General features: G+C 38.5%; 1 protein-coding gene across 4 annotated transcripts in view; it reads right to left on the reverse strand.

The window, feature by feature from the left end:
- CHRM3 (cholinergic receptor muscarinic 3) overlaps window positions 1-14,764 on the reverse strand; it is a 474,740-nt gene that overhangs the window by 394,433 nt on the left and 65,543 nt on the right. The gene's annotated exons all lie outside the window — the stretch shown is intronic.

Raw genomic sequence — 14,764 nt, forward strand, 5'->3', positions numbered from 1 at the left:
TGTATTCAATAAATTACAGCTTTTTAAAAATTGTATAAAGTACTATAAGATGCTGCTCACATGCTTAAATCTCATGGTGTATTGCTATACATAAGCTCTGAACAGTTAATACGTTCTAAAGATAAATAAATACATATGCATATGTGTACATAAACAAAAACAGTCCTTTGTTTTATCTACATACTTAGCCTTTTTGTTGTTCTTTATTTTTTTGTATAAATCTCAACTTTCATCTGGTATCATAACCTAAACATAAACCTTTCAGCCTAAATCACTCCTTTTAGTATTTCAATTAGTGCAAGTTGGCTGTCATCAAATTATCTTAGCATTTGTCTGCCTGGAATGTTTTATTTAGTCCTTATGTTGTAAGGATATTTTCTCCTTGATGTAGAATCCTAAGTTGACAGAGATCTTTTCAGTGTTTTGAAAATGTTCCATCATCTCCCCAACCTCCATTGTATCTTATGAAGAGTTAGTTGTTTTTCTTACCTGTGTTTGCCTATAAATTTCCTATTCTGGCAGCTTTCAAGGTTTCTTTCATATGTTTGGTTACATCAGTTTGAATACAATCCATATAAGTATGGTTTTCCTTTTATCCACCCCATTTAGATTTACTCAGCTTATTGGATTTATAGATGGCAGTCTTTCTTTAATTTTGAAAAAAAAAAGGCCATTATTTATTCAAATATTTCTTCTGCCACAGTTTCTCCTCTTCTAAAGGGATTCCAGCTACTAATTTAAGATTGTTATTGTCCCCTAGTTCTCAGGTATTTTATTACCTTTTTTCACTTTTTATTTCCTCTTTATGTTTTAGTTTACATAATTTCTATTTATATATCTTAAAATTCACTGATTCTTTCTTCTGCTTATTAAAGAGTTTACTGAGGCTCTATGGTTAAAATCCATGGAATTAAGTCTTCAAATCTTATATTTTTTAAGTTCAGCATTTCCATTTTTTTTAATAGTCTCTGTTTGCTCTGCTAAAATTCCACATATTGATTCCCACTGTCTACCTTTTTTACTACATCTTTTGGAATATCCATTATAGACATTTTTAATTCTTTATCTATTCATGCTAGCATTTGTAGCGTTTCTAGGTCTATATCTATTCACTGTTCTTCTTTAGACAATTAGTGAGCTTCTCTTGCTTCTTCAGCATTTTGTCATTGCTTATTTTGTGCTGAATATTGTATGCAAAGAACAATCAAGACTGAAGGTAGTAATATATTCTTCCAGTAACATATTCTTCCAGAGGTAGTAACATATTCTTCTACCGTCAGGCTGCTAGTGTGGGGATGAGTCAGTGTTATCTGAATTTGACCTCCGTTTGGGCTTTTTATATCTTCATTCAGTTAACCACTGAGGGAAGAATCAGGACTTCCCTTTAAACAGGACTTGAGAACTTAATACCCGAAAACAGGCTAGATATTCAGTTTTGCTTACAGACCAGCCACCTGGTTTCCACACTGTGCAAGATCTTTCTCTGCCTTATTAAACTCCCTGCCAGCTCTTTGTTTCACTGGGTCATTCACTTCTCTCCTATTCCTGGTTTACTGTGCATTGGGAACTCTCTTTCTGTCCTGCCCCAGCTTCACATAGTATCTACTGTGCATGTAATAAAGTCCCACAGAACCTCAGGGGAATGTCCTACTCATTTCAAAGTCTTGAACAGTCACCCCTTGCACATGGTAAAGTCTGGAGTGCTTCCAAGAGGATTCTCTCAGCTTTCCTGCTCCTCCACTGCTTTGCACTCAATGAAGTTCTACAATTTTATAAAGGTTTCCCCCCCCCCCTCAATTTTCTCAGATTTCCCTAAGCTTTCCAGCCATGCCCTCAGTTTTGTGCTTGCAAAGGCACTATATAATCAGTGAAGGCCCACAGGAAAGAGATGAGGGGTGGTGGATACAGACTCTGTTCTGTAGCTGGAGTTCCTCAGGATTCTCAACTACCACATGAGCTCTCATGCAGATGTTAAAAGTTTATTAAAATTGGGCTTGTTCCTTCTTACCCCTACAATGGCAAACTCTTGTTTCTCATGCTGCTTCTGTAAGATTGAGAGCAGCTGGGGTGGGGAGCTGTCTCTCTTTATCCTTTTTTGTATTTTCAGTTCATTTAAGTTTCTTTGCTTCCTCAGGTCTTGAGTGGATTTAAAAACTATGATTTTATAGCATATCTAGATTGTTCTCATTGTTAGGATGGTAACAGCAGTCTCTCACGATTTTCTAAATCAACTTTATGTGGCAATCACCCAAACACATACCTCACTGCTATTATTCCAATGTTCATGACTTTATGACCCTCAATTTTAGAGTTGGAGATGGAGTCACAGAAAGATTAACTTGCTCAATTTATACAGGCAGTCGGTGGTTGAGTCCAGGATTTTAACCAAAGGAGACTAACATAATCTCTTATTCTCCTTGTTTTAACCAGACCTTAAGTTATACAGCATTAGGTGGGGGCTTCTGTGACTTTGCCATGGTACTTCACCCCAGCACCTGTGCACATACTGTTCTGAAGCTTACATTACCCTCCACTGGACGGTCTACAGGTCTACCTCCTACTCATCTTCCATTCTTCTTCCAATACCTAAATCCCTCATCTTGTCTTCTGAGTAGCCCTTTATATCCCCCACTCCCTTGAAAATTTTCCTATTTTCCCTGTGTTTCCAGACTTTTTGATTGGTTGGTCCTATGTATATTATATTTTCTCAGCATAGCAATGGGACCCATTGCCTTAATTTTAGAGGTATTCCTCCCGAAAAGATATCTGGAGGTTGAAAAAACCCATATTGAGCATATTAATTGAAAATATAATCAGTATACTTTTAAAAAGTGACTTTAATCTGCATAACTCCCTTGACCAACATCTCCCATTTCTCCCACCCCCAGGCTCCAGGAACGTAACACTACTCTCCACTTCCGTGGTTTCGACTCTTTTAGATGCCACATATAAACTTCAAATTTGCTAAGAGAGTTAAGTGCTCTCACAACAACAACAAAAAGAGAGAAGGAAAGGACAGATATGGTAGCAAGTGAGGGGATGAATATGGTCATTAGCTTGTTTGTGGTGATCATTTCGCAATGTATACATGCATTATGACTGTTGATATGAATAGAACTAGCAATGTTTAAAATTATTTTTGTACTAACATAGCTCTTATTTTCTTCAGGTCACATTCTTACTTGTGTATATCCTTCACAGATACAATATGGATGGGTTTGTTCTAACTTAATTACTTCTTAACCACACTGTACAAAATTTTGTCGACTTAGCAGTTAAATCATCCCATTTTCCTAATCGTTTTGTTGTTTTTCACGAAACACCCTCTTAACTGCATCTATCTGTCTGGCACTTTGGTACTCCAAAACAAATACATAAGTAAAAATAATGATTCTATTGAAGCCCTCCCTGATACCATTTTTTCTCTGTTGCTTTTGTCAGTAACCACTACCCTGAACGCGGTCTTACCACAAACATGTATACATGAATAATACCTGTGTTTTAACAATATAGAAATGGTATAATACTGTATGCACACCTCTGAAGATTCCTCTTTATTTATTTGACTTGCTTTCACTTGATGTATTTAGAGGGTATGTTTACCCATGTTGATTTCAGGGCACAAGTCCATTCCTTTATGTTATTTATGTTATTCCACTATATAGTATACCACAGTTTATCTGTTTTGTTTTTGAGTATTATTTAGATTGTTTTCATTGTTTCATTATTACAAACAATGTTGTCATAAAAATAACATCTGGGAATAAAATTGCTTTACTATGTGTTGTCAAATTATAGTCTAAATTAATTATACAAATTATTCACCCACCAACTTTTCTTGTTTCCCTTTCTTTCTTTCTTTCTTTCTTTCTTTCTTTCTTTCTTTCTTTCTTTCTTTCTTTCTTTCTTTTTTTTTGGGGGGGGGTAGGACAGTGAGGGAAAGAGAGAATCTTAAGCAGGATCCATGCCCAGCATGGAGCCCAAGGTAGGGCTCCTGAGTGACTCAGTTGGTTGAGCCTCTGACTCTTGATTTCAGCTTAGGGTTTATGACCCTAAGAACACGATCTAAGCTGAAATCAAGAGTCAAAGGCTCAACCGACTGAGTCACTCAGGAGCCCTTCACCTACCAACATTTGATGGGGGCTCTGTTTGCTCCACACTTTTGCAGCCATTTGGACCATGTCTCATGTGAACTGCCTATTCTTATGTTTTCTCTAATTTTTATTGAGTTACCATTGTCTTGCTGTATATAAGAAATTTCTGTATACTATAGTCTAAATGTCCATCCATGGATGATAATATGTGTTGCAGATAAATTTCCCCAATCTGTGACTTGTTTTTCACTCTTTCGCATATCTTTTTAAAAATTTTGCTCATGCTTAAATTCAATTAAAGTTTTCAGTCTTTTTGCTTACATGTTTTTTGCATTTGATTTAAGAATGCATGCATTTTCCTTCATTCATGAAAAGATCCTTCTCTATTATTTTCACATTTTAAAATTAGTGTTGGATGGACCTGGGATTTACTTTTAAGTTGGTTTATTTTTTGTCCTTACATATATCCATTTATTCCAGCACCAATTTTTGAAAAATTATCTGTTCTTTTTAATGCCAATTTATCATACATCGAGATTTCTTTCATATATGAGGCTATTTCTGATCTTTGTTATTTCCTTGGTTTACTGTTTATAACTGCACTGATACCATAATATTTTAATTAGTATGGGCTCCTAATTTGCTATCTGTAAAAGCAAACTTTTACCTGCTCTTATTTTTAAAATAAATCTGTCTCATCTTGGTATTTCAATCTCCCACATTTGAAGACAACTGACTTATTTTTGATACTGCATTTTGCCTACTATCAATGAATATGGCCTATCTGTCTGTTCATTCTTTTCAGGAGTTTCTACAAGTGAGAGTTTCCTATAGAGGTAGGCTATAGGAAGCAGGAAGAAAAATCACAGAATGTACAATATTAGGTTAGCACAAGCACCAAATCCATAAAAAAATAAAATTGTTATAGAACCAAAATAAGATGAATGATAAGAAAAGTTTTCAGTACCCACACTTGAAGACAAGAAAAGGATATTCGCGGTTGTCTGCAAGAAGATGGGCCAGGAATGGGTCATTAGGAGAACAGTAGACAGGCACTTGGGTGCTCAGTTGGTTGGGTGTCTGCCTTCAGCTCAGGTCATATCTTGGGATCATGGGATCAAGCTCAGGGAGTCTGCTTCTCCCTCTCCCTCGGCCCCTCCTTCCTGCTTGTGCTCTTTCTCTCAAATAAATAAGTAAAATCTTTAAAATAAAAAAAAAGAACAGTAGAGATGTATAATAAGCTATGTTTGTGCCTGAGGTTCATAAGCTTACAATCACTTGTGTTCCTCTTGTCTGTGAAGTGATGTTGGACATAGAATAAAAAATGCATGGAATTCCAAGAAGCTATTTGAGAAATATTTGGTTATCCTTCCCGCCTTATTGGGGTGACCCTCCTACTTGAAACAGTAAAACAAAATCACTTGAGGAATTGGGCTTTTGGTTAAAACCTATGTGTGATTTCTTCAGAACTGACCACAGGCAATTACAAAGGCTTTTCCTGGCAAGTGTCACGAGGGGAAGCTGCCCTCTCCACACCAAACTTGTGCACAGACAGTGTGCACAGAGAGAGCGGAGTTACAGTCAAAACTCAGGACCCTCCCCCTCCCCAACCCCTTGCTGGTAATGCCCTAACACGTTTGCATAACTAGCTCTGGTGCTTTTGTTCCGAAATCTCTGTATCTTAGGTCCTGGGCAGAGGTTTTCTTCAGGTGCCTCTGCACAAGACCTGCTTATGGGAGGAGAAGGGGAAACCCATGAAGACACCTTTCCCCACCCTGACGCAGTACCCAGTACTTTTCCATTAGGAGTTTCTACCTCCCCTGCCCCCACCCCCACCCCGTCCTGCCAGGGTTGATAAATCTGTGGGAGCCTTTTGATCAGGGCTCTCTCTACTGTGAGACTTCTGGGCTGACCCACTTGACCGTCAACCAGTGCACCATTTCATGGGGGTAAATGGAATGGGAGAGTTCAACACTTTCTCCAATTTTAGACTGCTGCTTATACCATCTCAGCTTATAAGTGATTAAAGTTTTAACTCTTTTGTTCTTGGCTTGTTGCTTTAATTATCCCACCAGCTCTAACACTTGGCAGCCCAGCTTTCTCTCTCCCTCAGCTGAGCTCCTGACACCACTCTGATAGAATAAGGAAGTCTAGCAACAATGAAATATTAACAAAAATTTAGTGTCGTAAACGTGTAAGTTGTTTTCAAATTCTTTAAAGTATAATTAATGACTCATTGACTTATCTCATATAATCAATGTAGTGAATTTATGCCCACTTCTTAGGACTATTTAAAGGATTAAAAAACATATAGCCTTTATATCTAATTATAGGAAATCTTATTGTTTATATAAATGATATATTTGATTCTAGGCCAGAAATTTGACTCCTTAAGATTGTTTCTGCTCAAGACTATTCTAGTTCAGCAAGAGTTTTTCAGGAAGTGAATTCAGTAAAAACTGAAGCCTTCTTGTAATTCTTCAACTTAATACACACACTCTCCTAGCTAAGTCCTTTACGAAGCAGAGCCTAAAGCAAGTATTAAAATACTGACACTTTTTTTGTGAGGTGCAATTCTGCAGTGGTGATGATGAAGAAAAGAAGGAAGGGAGGAAGGAAGTGTTCCTGTAAGAACAGCAGTCATGAATGTAGGGAGATGATCTCATCTCAAGATCCTTAACTAAATAAATTACCTCCGCAAAGACACTGTTTCCAGGTAAGGTCACAATCACAGGTACCAGGGGTTAGAATGTGGACAACAGTACTCAATCCCCTCCAGGTTGAACAGCAAAGGTAAAGCTCAGTGGGTGTGGTGCATGGCCCCGGGCTATCACCTCAGACTCCAGCCTCCCGAGGGAGCTTGACAAGGGAGGGGTGTACACAGTCCCGGGAACAGGTGGAGGCCATTGAAGGAATCCGAGAGTGCTCGAAAGCCATTTACTTAAGGCCTGGGCTGAAGATTTTCACATGGTAGTAATGATCATGCAAATAATGTCCATCCCTTCAATCATACCTTTACTAAGAACGTTCAATGTGTCAGCAACTACAGACACCCACCAAGATGATTCAGACAGAGACCTTGAAGAGCTTGCAGTGTAACAGGAAGAGAGACAAGTGAAATAAATTGGCAGAATAAACTGCATGTCCAAGGTATGGGAGGAAGGGGGGCAGAGGCATAGGTAGAAAGTGCAAAGTACTTTAACAAACGCTGTATCCCTCCAACACTCCACAACAAATCCTGCAAAATGGGCTCCTTTGAAGGGAGGAGACCCTAAGACCCATGCTGAATAAATTACCCAGATCTCCCTGTAAGACAGATGAGAGGCACAGACTTGTACCCAGGCCTTTAAACTGGAGTCTAATTTATATTTTCATTATGCTTGCCTTTCATAGAAATTAACCACCTCTGGTCTTCCGTTTCTAATCTGAGCTTTTATAACCCCAGAACAATTTTTCCTTCTGTGGGAATATGTTACGAAGGTGCTATTATTTACTAATTATGGTCTGTTAATGAATATACTGGCTGTATCTTTCTTTTTTTTTTTTTTAAAGATTTTATTTATTTATTCCACAGAGATAGAGACAGCCAGCGAGAGAGGGAACACAAGCAGGGGGAGTGGGAGAGGAAGAAGCAGGCTCCCAGCGGAGGAGCCCGATGTGGGGCTCGATCCCATAATGCCGGGATCACGCCCTGAGCTGAAGGCAGATGCTTAAACGCTGTGCCACCCAGGCGCCCCTGGCCGTATCTTTCCTAATCTTAACACACTAGATGTTTGAGTTTCACTGTTTGCAATCTGTGTCTGAAGACATATTTCGATGTATTTTGTACATAAGAATATATAGTCACTACACATTAATCATTTAAAGGATATTATGGCACTACATTCTAAGATAAAGTCATAGGAATGATGCCCAGTTCCCCTGTTTTTAATTTCAGTATGTCAGATGCTAAATAGCACAATGGCATTGTTTCAAATACCTGAGTGTACCACCTATAGGAAGAAAAGAATTTAAAGATTCTGACATAAAGATCTTAGTGCTATTTGTGGGAGCTAACAAAAATCCCTCCTAAAAAAGCAAATTTCAGTCATATGGAATTGGCAGCTATCACTCTCATTTTGCCAAAAACATCACGCCAGACATTAACTTCAATGAATTTAATTTTCCAAAGAAGAAAAACTATACTTTAAAATTAGTACATACTGACTCACTATTTATAGAAAAAAAATATATTTAACACTGACGTAATGGTAGAAACATACTGCAGTGCCAAAAGCAGCTAAAGACTTATATTTATGTGTCATCAAAAGTCAGAAGAAAAATTAGTAACAATCTTATAACTTGATTTACTTAATTTCCCTTATCATTAGAGTTACCCACCATGGTCACATTTTTTACAAGTCCATTAAATCAGCATTTCTCAATGACTGATCCAAAATGGACGTTTTGCACTCTGGCAAAAGAGCAGTGAGTCAGAATAGGGAGAAGCAAAGATTTCTTTATGTGTTACTCAAGAATAGCAAAGTCTATTCCATTACTAAGCTGAAGTTTTGGAGCTTTTTAAAGAAAAAATTATAAGGGGCCATGTGCTTTTTAGCATAATTCCATCTGTTTTACCACCCAGAACTCTTTAACACCCTCAGACTCCGAGGAGACAAATGATCACATTTTGTCATCTTTTCTTCTTGGAATAAAGTTGGGAGGGGGTAGGAAACATGGGTGGAGAAAATGACAAGTTCTATTTTAAGAATGGCACTCTGGGAAATACAGAAAATAAAAGTGATCCAACCCCTTCAGCAAGAGAAGAGCATGGCATTAATCATAATTTCCTTTAACCCAAGCAATAAACTATCTCAGCGAAAGTGTCACGTGCTATTCAATGTTAGCATACTCAACAGGTAAAGCTTATGACGTGTCCAATGCTACAGCAATCATGTACCCCAAATGCGTTTTCCTTCATGTCCGCGCGCACTCGCTCAAGATCTAAAGGCATTTAAACTCATTCACCCGTCACTGGAACCTGTTCATCACTGAAAACTTTTTTTTTTTTTTTTAACAAGGCTTCATTTTCAAGACATGCGATAGAAGTCCTGAGGGATGTGGTGTTTCAAATGACAGGTTCACTTCCTTAATTGCTAAGTGTGCCACATGGAAGAAAAAAAAATACTAAATGACCAGAAGAAAAAATCCAGTATACTTAATCACCTCTTTAAAGAGAGCAACAATGAAACACTTCTTTATTAACCTTAAAAACTGCATTACTCTGTCTCCAGGATTCTAAATACCTTTGAGAGGGACGAGAAGAGGCCCAGGAAAAGACCCAGCCATCACACGAGCCTCAGTTCTGCACCTATTCAGAGACGTGACCATGAGAAGCTGATAGAAACTGCTTGCATCCAGTTTCTTCACGTGTCTGTTACAGGCTGTACCATCATCCTGCCCATATTAGGAGATTTATATGAACCCAAATAATTCGAGTTGAGTTGTAATTTATAATTTCAAGTAATGTTACATAATACGAAACTGAAACTGGTAGGGAAGGCTTCTGATTCTCAGAAACACACTCCAGCAGCCACACTGGAAGGTTTGGAAAGAAACAACACAGCTAAGCATTACCTGAATCTAAGTTCCCGGCTCATACCTGGATCAAAAGCGATCCTTCACCTTACAAGTCTCCTAACCTGGCCGTGGAAGAGGAGATGAGCGCGATGCCTCATACTAATGGCAAACACAGGCAAGTACGCCCCAGAAGGAAACTCAGGAGCCAAGCACGGTCAATGGCACATCTGTACCCTGCTCAACCCCCTGCTTGGCCGTGTCAGAAACTGCTTTGTCTGTGCTCACCTCCAGATGCTTGCTTTCCAGATGCCGTCCCATGAGCTCAGAGGTGCTCTTTGTTCCCTCACCCATCTGCAGAGTCCAGAACACCGCGTGCACTAACGGACTGTGAACTGAGCGACAGCCACATGTTCCCCGTTTCTGCAACGGCGGCACGAGCACAGAGACGCACTGGCTTCTCGTGCGTGTTCAGGGTTGAATGGTCACTGGATAAATAAAGAAAACTTAGAAAACACCAAGTCTCCATGTACACGCCTTGATATTATTATGAAACATTTGTGGAGAAAAGTGTATAGGCACCTAAAGAAACGGAATTTGATTGGGGTAGGGGATAAATCAACATAGAGGCTTAGCTCTGGAATTCTGTGAGGGGAGGCTTTGGCTCACTCCCTTTTATTCGTGCATTCTTCATTTCAGGGCCCTGAACAATGCATCAGAAGTTCAGTACTGCTCTTCTTTTAGGAAACACAGGTATGCACATACACACAAAGGTCCAGGATGATTTTCATTTTTATAGACTCCTAGACTTTGAACTCTTTAACAGTGCAATTTTTTTCATTAAAAATATACATATGCCTCAAATAGGTGTGTATTTACACATAAATCACAACCATGTATTACACATTATATATTGCTAAAATAGAAATGATGCACCAAATGGAAATTTTAAAATACGCAACAAAATGTAAAAGATGATATTTACTTCCGACACCCCAATAAATTGTCTTTTATCTGGAGACCACTGTTTCCAGTGAGAATGTCTCAAATAAAAATATAAGTTGGAGCCCTGTGTATTGTATAAGACTGATGAATCACAGACCTGTACCCCTGAAACAAATAATACATTATATATTAATAATAAAACGTTTAAAAATGCAATAATAAAATATATATTATATATATATATTAGAGTCAGGAACCCATTACAGTCCTTTCTTAAGGAAAAAGGAAACAGGGCCACCTCAGGGTCGTCAGACTTTCTATATGAAGGCTTGTGGAGTGGAGAGTGAGTGCTCCAGGAGAAGAGAAGTAGAAGTTGCCCATCTCTCAACGCTCCAGACTGGAAGCCAGCAGAGTGTCCCTGCTGACAATACTGTGTTGGTCAGAACATAACAGAACTAGCCCATGTTCAAGGGCAGAGCACACAGACATCACACCTCAGTGGGAAGAATGTGAAATAATTCACGATCATCTTTAATCCATTGCAGCCAGAAACAAATGCAAACCGCAAGAATGCTTACAGTACGGCAGAATAAAGTATCACACAGTTTTTGGTAATGAAAAAAGAGCGCATTCCAGACAAGGGGAGAAAGGCTCCTGCAGAAAGGGACACAGGGATGAGTTCACAGCGATGGGAAGTAAAGTCTAGCACGGGAGGAAGATAAGCCGGACGGAAAGAGAGAAGGCAGGCCAATGAGAAGTGGGGAAGTCAGATTCTCGGGTCTTGAGATTCTAACTGTAAGAGCAGGTAGGTAACAGCTAAACTTACATTTGCTGAGAAGCAGTTAAGACAGATGAATGTGGCACTGACAGATTCAGAAAGCTCAGCTCCGGAGCTAATATGGAAACGTGGAGCCAGGAAGTACAGTGCCGGGAAAGAGAGCAAAGGAACAGGCAAGGAGGAGTCAGGAGGATCCAAATGGACATTGTCACGGGAGACTTTCGGGGCACGCCTTTTCAGAACTCACCAGTAGAAGTGATGAAAATTAGACCATATGTGGAAACAAGTTCTGACTTTGGTTTGAAAATAATGTCTCGCAAAATTGCAACGCACATACAATCTGCTGTAGCTTATCTGTCTGTTTATCCGCTTACTAATGACTTGCCGTCCTCTATATAGACCAGACTCTGTGCCAGGGCTGATGTGATGCCATCTCATCACTACAGCCGCTAAAGGACCGGTGTGGATATTCTCCACGTCGTAATCTATGCTGTTCAGCCAATGAAGTCATTATATGTAGTCCGGAATAATAGAAAATGTAGTGATGTATTTTAGCAGCAGAAAAGTGAACTGCTTTTTCTAGGAATCATGACTCACATTTTTCTCTATTCCTCTCATCATATATTTGCTGACTGGTGATCAGAAAATTAATTTTGTCAACCTGAAGGAGAAGAAACATAACACTGACTGTCTAGAACTGATTCCATAAAATGTCTCAAAAGAGTAAGTTTTTTTCACAGTGTGGAATTTTAAAACCCAATGCTAGCAAAATAGAACTATCAAGAAATAGCTGTCAACTAAACTTGAGATATAAATTCAAAAGCTCCCAAGATCATTTTTAGTGTCAAACACACTATATGTACATAAAGTTGATCTAAAACTAACTTACATATTTAAAAATTATCTCTATTAGAGCATTTGTGAGTAGTTTAACATCAATCATCCATTTTGCTCTCTTAATCTGCCAGAAAAGTGAACTTGTAGTCAAGTTATTTTTACACATACCCTGCAAGCAGCTGTAAAAGTGTGAATGTACAAAATGAAATGCTGACTGTTTTTTATATCCCTGGGATGCATTATATTATAAAAACAAAACCAAACAAGAGCATTTATGATCTGGCACAAGAACATAAGTAGAGAAAAGTTATTCTTTTTTCTTTTGAAGACTATGGACTTTCAGAATCACAACTTCTCAAACAGATCAACTTTGGGTCACAAAAACTGCTTCTTGTTAATATGACTAGCCCGATATTACCCAATGTATGTTATTTGCCCAGTGTTATAACAGACGGTAAACACTTCTGCTCCCATAAACCTGCTTGAAGGAAAATAAAATGAATCCCCCCTCCATTCTCAAATTTAGCAAATATCCCTAAGTCCCCACATTTGCCACTTCAAGCAAATTTAGCATTCATGCATTTTATGTTTCACATAAAATTCACAATTATTTACTTGTTTAAATTCATGCAGAAAACTGGGGTGCCTGGGTGGCTCAGTTGTTAAGTGTCTGCCTTCGGCTCAGGTCATGATCCCAGGGTCCTGGGATTGAGCCCCACATGGAGCTCCCTGCTCAGTAAGAAGCCTGCTTCTCCCTCTCCCACTCCCCCTGCTTGTGTTCCCTCTCTTGCTGTGTCTCTCTCTGTCAAATAAATAAAAATCTTAAAAAAAAATTTAAATTCATGCAGAAAACTGAAATTTGACTCATAATGAAATCAAACATAATCTAAAAAATTAAAATTTCTACTCATCTGTGAAACAAAGTGGCATTACCTGAGGATAGAGAAGCCGAAGGGCAGGCTCAATAGAAAGTTGTTTTCCTGTGACTTTACTTACTTACTTTTGAAAATGGGAGATTATCGAGAACGTGAAGGAGAAAGAGCTTGTAAGGAAGCAAGATGGTGAAGAAAATGAAGTCAGGGTGTAGCCCACGAAGATGTCCTCAGAGGACACAGTAGGAGATGGGATATGGGGGGTCCTGGCAGCAGTGGGGAGCAGGGGGGTCGAAGGGTTGAGGGGAGGGGTGCGGGATGGACGGGTTTGCGAAAATGGTATTAATTACCTTCCAGGGGAAATGGCGTATGTTTGCATGTGCTGGATGGAGCCACACTGCAAATCAACCAGAAATACCACCCAAAGAGCTCATTCTGTCAAGGGAATTATATTATTTTGTGTGTGTTTACAGAAACAAGCACATTCTCCAAGGTTCTCTTATATAGAATCTGCATTAAACACACACAGAACAAAAGGAACATATATGTAAAGGAATTATGACAGGATATAGGAAGCCAATCCTCCCACAGTGTAATTTGCTTGAAAAACCCAATCAAATAAACAAATAATATCAGCCATTGCAAACTCTGTCACCTTTAAATTATTTCTCTCTGATGGCATGAGATTCAAACACCAAGTCATCTTTGTATATTTAACAAAGAATGCATCAGTTTATATCTCCTCTCAGACGAAGTTATACACAATTCCTAAATTATAATACTTTCATTCTACAGTAAAGGGGAAAAAAACATTTAATTTAAAAACTAAACTTGATCAGAACCTATAACCCACCTAAGTCTGTCCTTGATTGGCACATCATATCTAGACTTAAAGCATTTGTCAAAGAATACAATCTTACACTTTCTCTTCTAAATATATTAAATTTGGGGGCTCCTAGGTGGTTTGGTTGGTTAAGCGTCTGACTCTTGATTTCAGGTCAGGTCTCAATCTCACAGTTGTGAGTTCAAGCCCTGCATTGGGCTCCATGCTGAGCATGGAGCCTACTTACAAAAAAAAAAAAAATTACATATTGAATGTTATCTTTGAATCAAGCCAAAATAATAAAGAACTACACACAAAGACCACATCACGTTGGCTCTCAGCAGAACTGCTTTGGCTGGAGTTTTCTTAGATATTATGCCACAGACCTCAGTAAAGACTGTGTTAACAAGCAACATGATGGATTTCATTTTTTATTTTACTATTAGGATCACAGGTGTTACTCATCACATCCCATGATGGCTCTGCATGAGGAACTATGAAAGTCCTTTCTGCAGCACAGGGATCACTACACTCTCCCTGAGTCTTTTTTAACCCAAAGAACACTTCATATTACCTTTTATTTTCCTTTTTGTGTCGCCTATTTGTTTCCCATCACTTTTAAGTACACCTGAATTGATGTTAACTTATTGCTAGTCTGCTAATTTTTTTTTCTATCACTACTTCCCTTCCTGACCTCATTAAATTTTATCGTGTTGTATTCCAAGTATTTTTGAAAATCACCTTAAGTTTTTTGGGGGGAGTTGGTATAGAATTTTTTTCCTTGATGTAAAGGAATATCGAATAAGAAAGGATGCTTTCCATAAATGGAAGGATAAATAATATATAAAAACAGAGAATT

Source organism: Ursus americanus, chromosome 6 (assembly GCF_024610735.1).
Source record: "Ursus americanus isolate L20-20 chromosome 6, mUrsAme1.1.p, whole genome shotgun sequence".
NCBI classification, from domain to species: Eukaryota; Metazoa; Chordata; class Mammalia; order Carnivora; family Ursidae; genus Ursus; species Ursus americanus.